This window comes from Saccopteryx bilineata, chromosome 3 (assembly GCF_036850765.1).
Source record: "Saccopteryx bilineata isolate mSacBil1 chromosome 3, mSacBil1_pri_phased_curated, whole genome shotgun sequence".
NCBI classification, from domain to species: domain Eukaryota; kingdom Metazoa; phylum Chordata; class Mammalia; order Chiroptera; family Emballonuridae; genus Saccopteryx; species Saccopteryx bilineata.
Window position 1 is genome coordinate 312,904,431 of NC_089492.1, and position 11,579 is coordinate 312,916,009.

Sequence of the window (11,579 nt, forward strand, 5' to 3'; positions counted from 1 at the left end):
AACTCCCAACAAACAAAAGCCCTGGGCCAGATGGCTATACGGGCAAATTCTACCAAATATTCGCCTAACCTGTGGTGGCGCAGTGGATAAAGCGTCGACCTGGAAATGCTGAGGTTGCCGGTTCGAAACCCTGGGCTTGCCTGGTCAAGGCACATATGGGAGTTGATGCTTCCAGCTCCTCCCCCCTTCTCTCTCTCTGTCTTTCCCTCTCCTCTCTAAAAAAAATGAATAAATTAAAAAAAAATTCTACCAAATATTCAAAGAACTAACTCCTACCCTTCTCAAGCTATTTCAAAAAGTTCAAGAGGAAGGAAGACTTCCAAGTTCCTTTTATGAGGCAAGCATAATTCTGATTCCAAAACCAGGCAAAGACAACACAAAGGAAGAAAACTATAGGCCAATGTCTCTGATGAACTTAATGCTAAAATTCTCAACAAAATATTAGCAAACCAGATACAGTAATACATGAAAAAAGTCATACATCATGATCAAGTGGGATTTATGCTGGGGAGGCAAGGCTGGTACAACATTTGCAAATCAACCAACGTGATTTATCACATAAAATAAAGGAAGGGAAAAAACCACATGATAATATTAATAGATGCATAAAAAGCATTTGATAAAACCCAGCACCCATTTATGATCAAAATTCTCTGCAAAGGGGGAATACAAGGAACATACCTCAACATAATAAAGGCCATCTATGACAAACCCACAGCCAACTTCATACTCAATGGGAAAAAATTAAAAGCAATACCCTTAAGATCAGAAACAAGGCAGGGGTGCCCCCTTTCACCACCATTCTTATTCAAAATAGAGCTGGAAGTCCTAGCCACAGCAATCAGACAAGAAGTAGAAATAAAAGGCATCCAAATTGGAAAAGAAGAAATAAAACTATCATTATTTGCTGATGATATGATACTGTACATAGAGAACCCTAAAGTCTCAGTCAAAAAAACTACCGGACCAGATAAATAAATTCAGCAAGGTGGCAGGATAAAAAATTAATACACAGAAATCAGAGGCATTTTTATACAGCAACAATGAAATGTCATAAAGAGAATTTAAGGAAACAATCCCCTTCCGTGTTGCAACAAAAAAAATAAAGTACCTAGGAGTAAATTTAACCAAGGAGGTTAAAGACTTGTACTTGGAAAATACAAAACATTGATAAAAGAAATCAAAGAAGACACAAACAAGTGGAAGCATATACCGTGCTCATGCTTAGAAAGAATAACATCATTAAAATGTCTATATTACCCAAAGCAATTTATAAATTCAATGCAATTTCTATTAAAATACCAATTACATACTTCAAAGATATAAAACACATATTCCAAAAATTTATATGGAACCAAAAAAGAACATAAATAGCCTTATCAATCTTGAAAAAAAAGAATAAAGTGGATGGTATCACACTTTCTTATATCAAGTTATACTACAAGGCCATTATACTCAAAACAGCTTGGTACTGGCATAAGAACAGGCATATAGATCAATGGAACAGAACAGAGAACCCAGAAATAAACCCACACCTTTATGGACAATTGATATTTGACAGAGAAGGTAAGAGAATACAATGGAGTAGTCTCTTTAACAAATGGTGTTGGGAAAACTGGATAGCTACCTGCAAAGAAATGAAACTAGACCACCAACCTACACCATTCACAAAAATAAACTCAAAATGGATAAAAGACTTAAATGTAAGTCATGAAACCATAAGCATCCTAGAAAAAAACATAAGCAATAAGCTCTCCAAAATCACTTGCAGCAATATATTTGCTGATTTATCTACACTGTCAAGGGAAATAAAGAACAGGATAAACAAATGGGATTATATCAAACTAAAAAGCTTTTGTACAGCTAAAGACAATGTTAACAAAATAAAAAAAACCACTATGGGAGAACATTTTTGACAATACATGTGATAAGGAGTTAATAACCAAAATATATAAAGAACTAGTAAAACTCAACACCAGGAAGATAAACAATTCAATCAAAAATGGGCAAAAAAAAATGAATAGACACTTCTCCAAAGAGGGCATACAGATGGCCAATAGGCAAATGAAAACATGCTCAACATCACTAATCATTAGAGGAATGCAAATTAAAACCACAATGAGATACCACCTCACACCAGTCAGAATGGCCCTCATTAACAAAACAACACATAATAAGTGCTGGTGAGGATGTGGAGAAAAGGGAACCCTCCTGCACTGCTGGTGTGAATGCAGACTGGTGCAACCACTGTGGAAAACAGTATGGAGATTCCTCAAAAATTAAAAATCAAACTGCTTTTTGATCCAGCCATCCCACTTTTAGGAATATATCCCAAGAACACCACATCAATGATTCAAAAGTAAAAATGCACCCCATGTTTATAGCAGCATTGTTTACAATAGCCAAGATCTGGAAATGGCCCAAGTGTCCATCAGTGGACGAGTGGATTAAGAAGCTGTGGTACATTTACACAATGGAATACTATGGGGCCATGAAAAAGAAGGAAATCTTACCTTTTGTGACAACATGGATGGACCTGGAAACTATGTTAAGTGAAATACCAGGCAGAGAAAGAAAAATATCATAGACCTCACTCATTTGAGGAATTCAATGAACAATATGAACTGAGGAACAGAATAGAGACAGAGGTGGGATTAAAGGGTCCATAGGGAAAGCAGACAGAGGCAAAGGGGATGATAGGATGGGATCAGAGGAGGGAAAGATGTTGGTGAAATTATATAAATTATATACACATAACACAGTGTTAGAGCAGAAAAGCAAATCCTGGAGGTAAGGGGGGAGAGCAATGCGGGAGGGGGACAAAGGGGATGTTGAGGGGAAGGGGGATGCATTTGGAGGTATACTAGAATCTATGTAAACACAATAAATTAAAATTTTAAAAATCCATAAATAAATAAATAAATAAAGCCAGTGGGGCCTTTAGAAATCTTAGTAACTTTACCAGAATGCTTATTGCCAGAGACGGCTTTTTATAACCAACTAAAGGAGAATTTTGTTGTAAGAAAAAGAATGTCTAAAAATAAAAAAGGGTAGTTAAAGTTGCCAGACAAAAGACCTTTTTTACCTGAAGCCTGGGATAGAGAGGTTATCAGTCAGCTACATCAAGCTACTCATTTAGGCCAAACTAAGCTAATAGAATTATATAAGAAAAATTATTACTTGCCAGGCTTAGAAGCTATTGCAGAAAGCATAGTGTCCAAGTGTCTAATTTGTGCCCAAGTAAATGCTAACTAAAATAGAAAAGTCATAAAGAGAAATGGGGATAGAGGAGCATTCCCTGGTGAACATTGGGAGATAGATTTTACTGAGATAGTCGCCAGTACAGGGATATAAGTATCTGTCTTTATTGATACTTTTTCAGGATAAGTAGAGGCTTTTTCTACTAGAAATAAGACTGCAATAACAGTTGTTAAGAAATTGCTATATAAAATTATTCCCAAATTTAGCTGGCCCATTAATATTGGGCCCAATAATATTGGGCCCAATAATAATGGGCCTGAATTTGTATCTAAGGTCTCACAGCTAGTAGGAAAGGCACTCAACATTATTTTAAAATTACATTGTGCTTACAGGCCTCAGAGTTCAGTTCATTCTTTCAACTTGTCCCAAGCTCTGAAGTCCTAACTAAATTCATTTTAGAAACTGGTGAAAATTTGATTGACTTACTCCCCCTAGTTTTACTAGAAGCTAAATACACCTCCTACTGGGAAAAATTTACCCCGCATAGAATTGTACTAGGCAGAGCGACACCCCATTCTCCCTAGGCTCCCTTGAAGAACCCCTTGGAGACGGAGATGGTGCAAACAAATCCCACCAACTCCTGTAAGTTGACCCTGAGAAGGACAACATGCCCTGCTCCAGCCACAAACTGGAAGCTGGCTGGTCTATGCACGACAGAATCTTAAGGAACCTCACTGGGAGACTTTGTTATAATTAAACTTTAGGAAAGGGGAGAGCTCAGTTCAGGGGAAGGCCAGAGCAAGTCATCTTAAATTTTAATGTATGTACCACTATAGGTCATGCAGAAAGGGGGCATAAGTCCCTTCGCTAAGAGAGAAGCTACAAAGTAAATAAAAAAAATATATGTACTCATAGCTACCCCTGTAAAGTAACCTATAAATATTAATCATGTGTTCGTCAAGCTACTTAGAAGGAGGACACCTCCAAAAAGAAGCATATTTTAAAAGAAAATTGCTTATTGCTAACCTAAGTTGTCACTGAAGGTTAAGATCTTTAAAAATTAAGAGTTCTGGATCAGCAGCCATTGAAGGGGAAGGAACTGCGGGTGTGTGCATGTACGTGTGTGTGTGTGCGCGCGCGCGCGAGTGTGTGGACAAGGAGGTGTTGGCAGCTGAGTTAGTCCAACTCCTTGGACTCCATTTGCTATTCTCTTCTTTCTTCCCCACACCTATCTGGTGGTGGTGGGCATTATATTTGCGTTTCTTTTCATTCATTTCCAAATCTTACAATTTGAGGGTTGTGAGTAGTGGGAGAGGCAGGACAGAAAAACGGAGGAGAGTAGTAGCAGAAGAGCCGGAGGACATGGACATGAAGAAGAGGATTAACCTGGAGTTAAGGAATAGAGCCCCGGAGGAGGTGACACAATTAGTCCTTGATAATTGCCACTGTGTCAATGGGGAAATTGAGGGCCTGAATGATACTTTTAAAAAACTAGAGTTTCTGAGTATGGCTAATGTGGAACTAAGTTCACTGGCCCGGCTGCCCAACTTAAATAAACTTCGAAAGTTGGAACTTAGTGACAATATAATTTCTGGAGGCTTGGAAGTCCTGGCAGAGAAATGTCCTAATCTTACCCATCTAAATTTGAGTGGAAACAAAATCAAAGATCTCACTGCAGTAGAAGCTCTGCAAAATCTTAAAAATTTGAAAAGTCTTGACTTGTTTAACTGTGAGATCACAACTCTGGAAGATTACAGAGAGAGTATTTTTGAACTGCTGCAGCAAATCACATACTTAGATGGATTTGATCAGGAGGATAACGAAGCACCAGACTCGGGAGCAGAGGATGATGCAGATGGAGATGAAGATGATGAAGAGGAAGCTGGTCCACCTGAAGGATATGAGGAAGAGGAAGAGGAAGAAGATGATGAGGATGAAGATGAAGATGAAGCCGGCTCAGAATTGGGAGAGGGAGAAGAAGAAGTAGGCCTCTCATACTTAATGCGAGAGGAGATTCAGGATGAAGAAGATGATGATGACTATGTTGAAGAAGGGGATGAAGAAGAAGAGGGAGAAGAAGGTCTTCGAGGGGAAAAGCGGAAACGAGATGCTGAAGATGATGGAGAGGAAGAAGATGACTAGATCATTCTACGACCAGATCCCCAAAGTTACTGGGTGTGCAATTGATCGATCACATCTTTCTTGTTTCTTCATGTACAGTAGCTCTCTCTACAGAAGATAACATGTACCTTTTTATAGGAAAAGTGTGGTTTTACTACTTTTGCCTCATCATTCCAAATAAGATTCACTAGGCTGTTAATGATTATATTGTATGTAGAAAATTTTCATTGACATTGTGAAATTCATTAGCAGTTTATTTAGAATCTTAATTATTCTAATACAAGCTCACTGTATTGGTTATTTTTAGCCCAAAATTAAAACATGATCACTTTTACACAGGCATAGTATGGTGTATTTCATTCATAAGATTTTAAAGTAACTTATGAATTAACTGAGATCAGAGTTATTTCCTGAAATTCACAGCTGAAATATGAAATAAAAATAGTCTCATGAATGGTAAGTTGGTTATTTTTTTAAGAGGTGAAAAAATCAAAAAAAAAAAAAAGAAAAAAAAAATTAAGAGTTCTGCCCTGGCCGGTTGGCTCAGCGGTAGAGCGTCGGCCTGGCGTGAGGGGGACCCGGGTTCGATTCCCGGCCAGGGCACATAGGAGAAGCGCCCATTTGCTTCTCCCCCCCCCCCAGTTCCTCTCTGTCTCTCTCTTCCCCTCCCGCAGCCAAGGCTCCATTGGAGCAAAGATGGCCCGGGCGCTGGGGATGGCTCCTTGGCCTCTGCCCCAGGCGCTAGAGTGGCTCTGGTCGCGGCACAGCGACGCTCGGAGGGGCAGAGTATCGCCCCCTGGTGGGCAGAGCATCGCCCCTGGTGCGCATGCCGGGCAGATCCCGGTCGGGCGCATGCGGGAGTCTGTCTGCCTGTCTCTCCCTGTTTCCAGCTTCAGGAAAAAAAAAAAAAAAAAAAAAATTAAGAGTTCTAATTAAAAAGAATTACATAGTTTTGATAATAGAAGATATAAGGTATAAATGTACTTTTAAGAAAAGAAAAGGGCCCTGGCCGGTTGGCTCAGTGGTAGAGCGTTGGCCTGGAATGCGGGAGTCCCGGATTCGATTCCCAGCCAGGGTACACAGGAGAAGCACTCATCTGCTTCTCCACCCCTCCCACTATCCTTCCTCTCTGTCTCTCTCTTCCCTTCCCGCAGCCAAAGCTTCATTGGAACAAAGTTGGCCCGGGCACTGAGGATGGCTCTGTGGCCTCTGCCTCAGGTGCTAGAATGGCTCTGGTTGCAACAGAGCAATGCCCCAGATGGGCAGAGCATCGCCCCCTGGGGGGCGTGCCTGATGGATCCTGGTTGGGCACATGCAGGAGTCTGACTGCCTCCCCGTTTCCAACTTTAGAAAAATACAAAAAAAAAAGAAAAGAAAAGGTAAGTTGTTATAAAAGCTAGTTATTTCTGAATAGATAAGAAAGTTCATAAAAACTAAGGGTTTATGTAAATTGCAGAAAGTTTGTGCCTGTTGTAAGCTGTTTGTATGAAGAGAAAAGAAAAAAAATCAGTTTAAAGAACAGAATAAGACTCTATTGTATATTCTAGCAAATGTTATGCCTCAAATTTATTTGTATAAAGGAAATAGTTTTACAAAATAGAAAGGCTTAGATTTACTTTTCCTTCAACAAGGTAGCTTATAGCTTATGTGCAGCATTAACGGAAACTTTTTGTTTCTATAATAATTCTAGTGTAACTAAAGAAAGCCTATTTTTAGTTAGGGCAAACATAGAAAAAAAAAAGAAGAAAGGATTTTGAACAATCAGAGAATTAGTTCCAAAGAATGTTTAATTTGTCACCATAGCTGTCGTCTGCTGAAATTGGTCCTCTTACTTTAATTTTAACTTGTCTAATAGTAAGACCATGTTTAATCAATTTTATAACAAGGCTTGTTTGAGAGAGGATAAACTCTATTAAATTAATAGTAATCAGAAATCAATACACACTAATACAAGAGGATAGCAACAAAAAGAAAAATGAATCAATGATTTGATTAAAATTCAATTAAAACCAGTAGGGAATGAAGTATAGAAAAGAAAGGCTCTTACCATGAATAATGTTTTGGCAAAACTTACTTTCTCTAAAACAAAGAGACTTTTTGCAGAACTTGTTTTTTCTGAAAAGATTCCCTATTCTTGGCCTTGAGGCTAGTTTCCTAGACTGTGGCCTTGGGCTAGCTTTGGGAAGTAGCAGGTGTTCTCAGAATGTTTCTCCTTGAATTAACCCTATGGATCAGGGTTCAGGAACCTATGGCTCGCAAGCCAGATGTGGCTCTTTTGATGGCTGCATCTGGTTCGCAGACAAATCTTTAATAAAAAAATAATGTTAAAAATATAAAACATTCTCATGTATTACAATCCATTCATTTCCAACCGCTCATGTTCATGGTTGCAGGTGGCTAGAGCCAATCACAGCTGTCCTCCGGGACAATACCAAAATTTTATTGGATAATGTGTAACGTACACTGGTCGTTGTATGGCTCTCACAGAATTACATTTTAAAATATGTAGCGTTCATGGCTCTCTCAGCCAAAAAGGTTCCCGACCCCTGCTATAGATAAACATTGTAAGAAAGCTTGTTTCACTGCTTTGTTTTACTGCTGTTCTTCTCTTCCTCATTCCTCAGTCAGTGTACAATTTTCCCGTTAAAAGTCAGCCCCAGCCTGACCTGTGGTGGCGCAGTGGGTAAAGCATCCACCTGAAACACTGAGGTCGCCAGTTCAAAACCCTGCATTTGTCTGGTCAAAGCACATATGGGAGTTGATGCTTCCTGATCCTGCCCCCCGTCTCACTCTCTCACTCTCTCTCCTCTAAAAAATGAATATATTTTTTAAAAAATTTAACAAAAATAAAAATTTAAAAGCCAGCCCCAAACTGTGTCCCTCACTGCATTGATCTGAATGACTTAGGTCTCCATGTGGTCCATGCAGCCAGTTAATTAAAAGACTGCTTTATTTCTTAATTTAGCTAATTGATTGATTCTGTGGCAAGACGTTTCTTATCTCGCTGTTCTGATACAACACATACCATTTTCTGTCCAGAAATCCTCTAGCCAAAAATCCATGAGTTTAGTAGGTATATTTACTACTTTAATGGTCCTAAAAGTATCAGTGTTGGGAAATATCTGCAAGTGTATAATGAATTACTTTTATTCCTGATTCCATAACACTTTCCCCCATCCTCCCAGCTTGCACCGAGAATCTATTTGATGGCCGTCTAGATTTCACAAACTTTCTCCTCTAGGATCCTCCAGTGTCTGTCCACCACCCAGTCCCAAGCCAGTTTATGTCTCTTTGTTGTAGCAGCTCCTCATGGCCACATACCTGTTTCTGTTCTAGTGACATGTTGATTCATAAGAAACCACCAAAAATGTAGTGGCAAGAACAACCACTTCACTGTTTTCCAGGATTCTGTGGGTTAGGGGTTTGGACAGGGCAAAGAGGGAGAGGTGTGTCTCTGCTCTATTATCTCTGGGCCTCAGCTGGGAAGGCATAAAAGCTGGGTGACCCCATGGCTGGGGCTGGAATCTTCTGGGGACTTACTGTGCAGATGTCTGGCACCTGGGATAAGATGACTCAAATGTTCAGTGCAGCCAGGACTCAACCAGAACACTGAGACACAGTCTCTGTGTGAGCCTTGGATACTTGCCAACTGGTGGGGGAGGGAGGGCCTGAGTGGGAGCATCTCAAGGGGCAGCATCTCAAGGGGCATGCTCCATGGGAGGAAGATGAGCACAATGTGATCTTTCAAACCCAGCCTGGGAAGTCATACAGAACCACTTTGCCACATTTTGGGGGGAAATGAGTCATTAGGGGTGAACCAGATCAAAGGGAGGGGAGTCAGATTCCATCTGTTGATGGGGGAGTGACAGGGTCACGCCACAGATGGGAATGTGGTGTAGTAATACCGTGCTCACCTTTGAAAAACACAATCTGATAAGCATACTAAGATAGCACCTCTCCCCTTGCCCTGGGGCTCTGGCACGATGTGTCCACCATCTGCATCTTTTTTTTTATTATTATTATTTTTATTTATTCATTTTAGAGAGGAGAGAGAGAGAGAGAGAGAGAGAGCGGGGAGGAGCTGGAAGCATCAACTCCCATATGTGCCTTGACCAGGCAAGCTCAGGGTTTCAAACCATCTGCATCTTTATTCCCATTTCTCTGTGTGTTTAACAGAGATGATTGAGCACCAAAGATTCTACCAGCTTTGATGACCCCAATATTGCAAGTAGAGTGTGCTTTAATGGAGGGAGAAACCAAGCTTCCCACGTATTTATCATATCAGATCCTGAGATTGGGAGTGGTTATTCCCTGAAGTTAAGTGTGAAGTAACAGGGTAGCACATTGGGCCTTTGAGTGGCAGCTGGTATCTGCATGTTCATCAGGATAATCTGGTTTAATTACACCACTGTGTTCAGTAAAATTGCCAGAGCACTCATACCCCACTATCACTTTTACCACGCACAATTCCCTCTCATCAGACACGTCTGTCCCAGGTACTACACAGAAGAAGGCTTGCATCAGCTTGTCCAAGGATCAACCCCATTAGCGGAGCTCCCCTCTGACTGAGACCAATGCCCAGAACCACACTAATTAGGGCCCCAAACAACCCATAACAGAAGGCAGTCTCAGCTGTCTGAAGGACAGTCACTGTGCATAGTCTACAGCAGGGGTCTCAAACTCGTGGCCCGCGGGCCGCATGCGGCCCGCCCACCAATTTTGTGCGGGCCGCACAAAATTGGTGGGTGGGCCGCATGCGGCCCGCGGGCCCGAGTTTGAGACCCCTGGTCTACAGGGAAGGAGATCTTGGTCGGCAATCTCATTAGTCAACAGAGCCAAATATCAACAGTACAACAATTGAAATTTCTTTTGAGAGCCAATTTTTTTTTTTTTATAATTTTATTTTTTTAATGGGGTGACATCAATAAATCAGGATACATATATTCAAAGATAACAAGTCCAGGTTATCTTGTCGTTCAATTATGTTGCATACCCACCACCCAAAGTCAGATTGTCCTCTGTCACCTTCTATCTTGTTTTCTTTGTGCCCCTCCCCACCCCCTATCCCTCTCCCATTCCCCCCTCCCCCCCGTAACCACCACACTCTTGTCAATGTCTCTTAGTTTCAGTATTATGTCCCACCTACGTATGGAATAATACAGTTCCTGTTTTTTTCTGATTTACTTATTTCGCTTCGTATCATGTTATCAAGATCCCACCATTTTGCTGTAAATGTTCCGATGTCATCATTTCTTATGGCTGAGTAGTATTCCATAGTGTATATGTGCCACATCTTCTTTATCCAGTCATCTATTGATGGGCTTTTTGGTTGTTTCCATGTCCTGGCCACTGTGAACAATGCTGCAATAAACATGGGGCTGCATGTGTCTTTACGTATCAATGTTTCTGAGTTTTGGGGATATATACCCAGTAGAGGGATTGCTGGGTCATAAGGTAGTTCTATTTGCAGTTTTTTGAGGAACCACCATACTTTCTTCCATAATGGTTGTACTACTTTACATTCCCACCAACAGTGTATGAGGGTTCCTTTTTCTCCACAGCCTCTCCAACATTTGCTATTACCTGACTTGAGAGCCAAATTTTTTAAACTTAAACTATATAGGTAGGTACATTCCTTATCGAGGTAGCGCCCGCACATGGTATTTTGTGGAAGAGCCATACTCAAGCGGCCAAGAGCCGCATGTGGCTCACGAGCCACAGTTTGCCAACCAGGGATAGGCTCATAGTGCATTGCAATTTAGTCTAGTTCACACAGACACGAGTGGGAACCTGAATCTGTTTGCCTTGAGAGCTGCACCCAACACCTCTTTTCCTTTCTGAGGATGCTGCATGTTGAAAAGTGAAGAATGGCCAAATAAGTTATCAAAATCTTGATCTATTTTAACCACGCACATTTTAAAATTGATGTGATTACTACAGAAATAACCTGTAAAGTTTGGGGTTCTTTAAAGGGCTTACAAAATTCTGGCTTGATGGTTCCCTACAGGGGGGAGTTGGATGGTGCTGGGACAAGTGCCCAGTTGTAGGATGGACCTGGCCCATTGGTCAACTCTCTCTGTGATGGTAGAAAGCACCTCTTTTTTTTTTTTTTTTTTTTTTTGTATTTTTCTGAAGCTGGAAACGGGGAGAGACAGACAGACTCCCGCATGCGCCCGACCAGGATCCACCCAGCATGCCCACCAGGGGGCGATGCTCTGCCTCTCTGCGGGGTCGCTCTGCCGTGACCAGAGCCACTC

General features: G+C 41.0%; 1 pseudogene; it reads left to right on the plus strand.

The window, feature by feature from the left end:
* Positions 1-4,296: 4,296 nt before the first annotated feature.
* Positions 4,297-5,656, plus strand: LOC136332257 (acidic leucine-rich nuclear phosphoprotein 32 family member E pseudogene; annotated as a pseudogene).
* Positions 5,657-11,579: the final 5,923 nt, after the last annotated feature.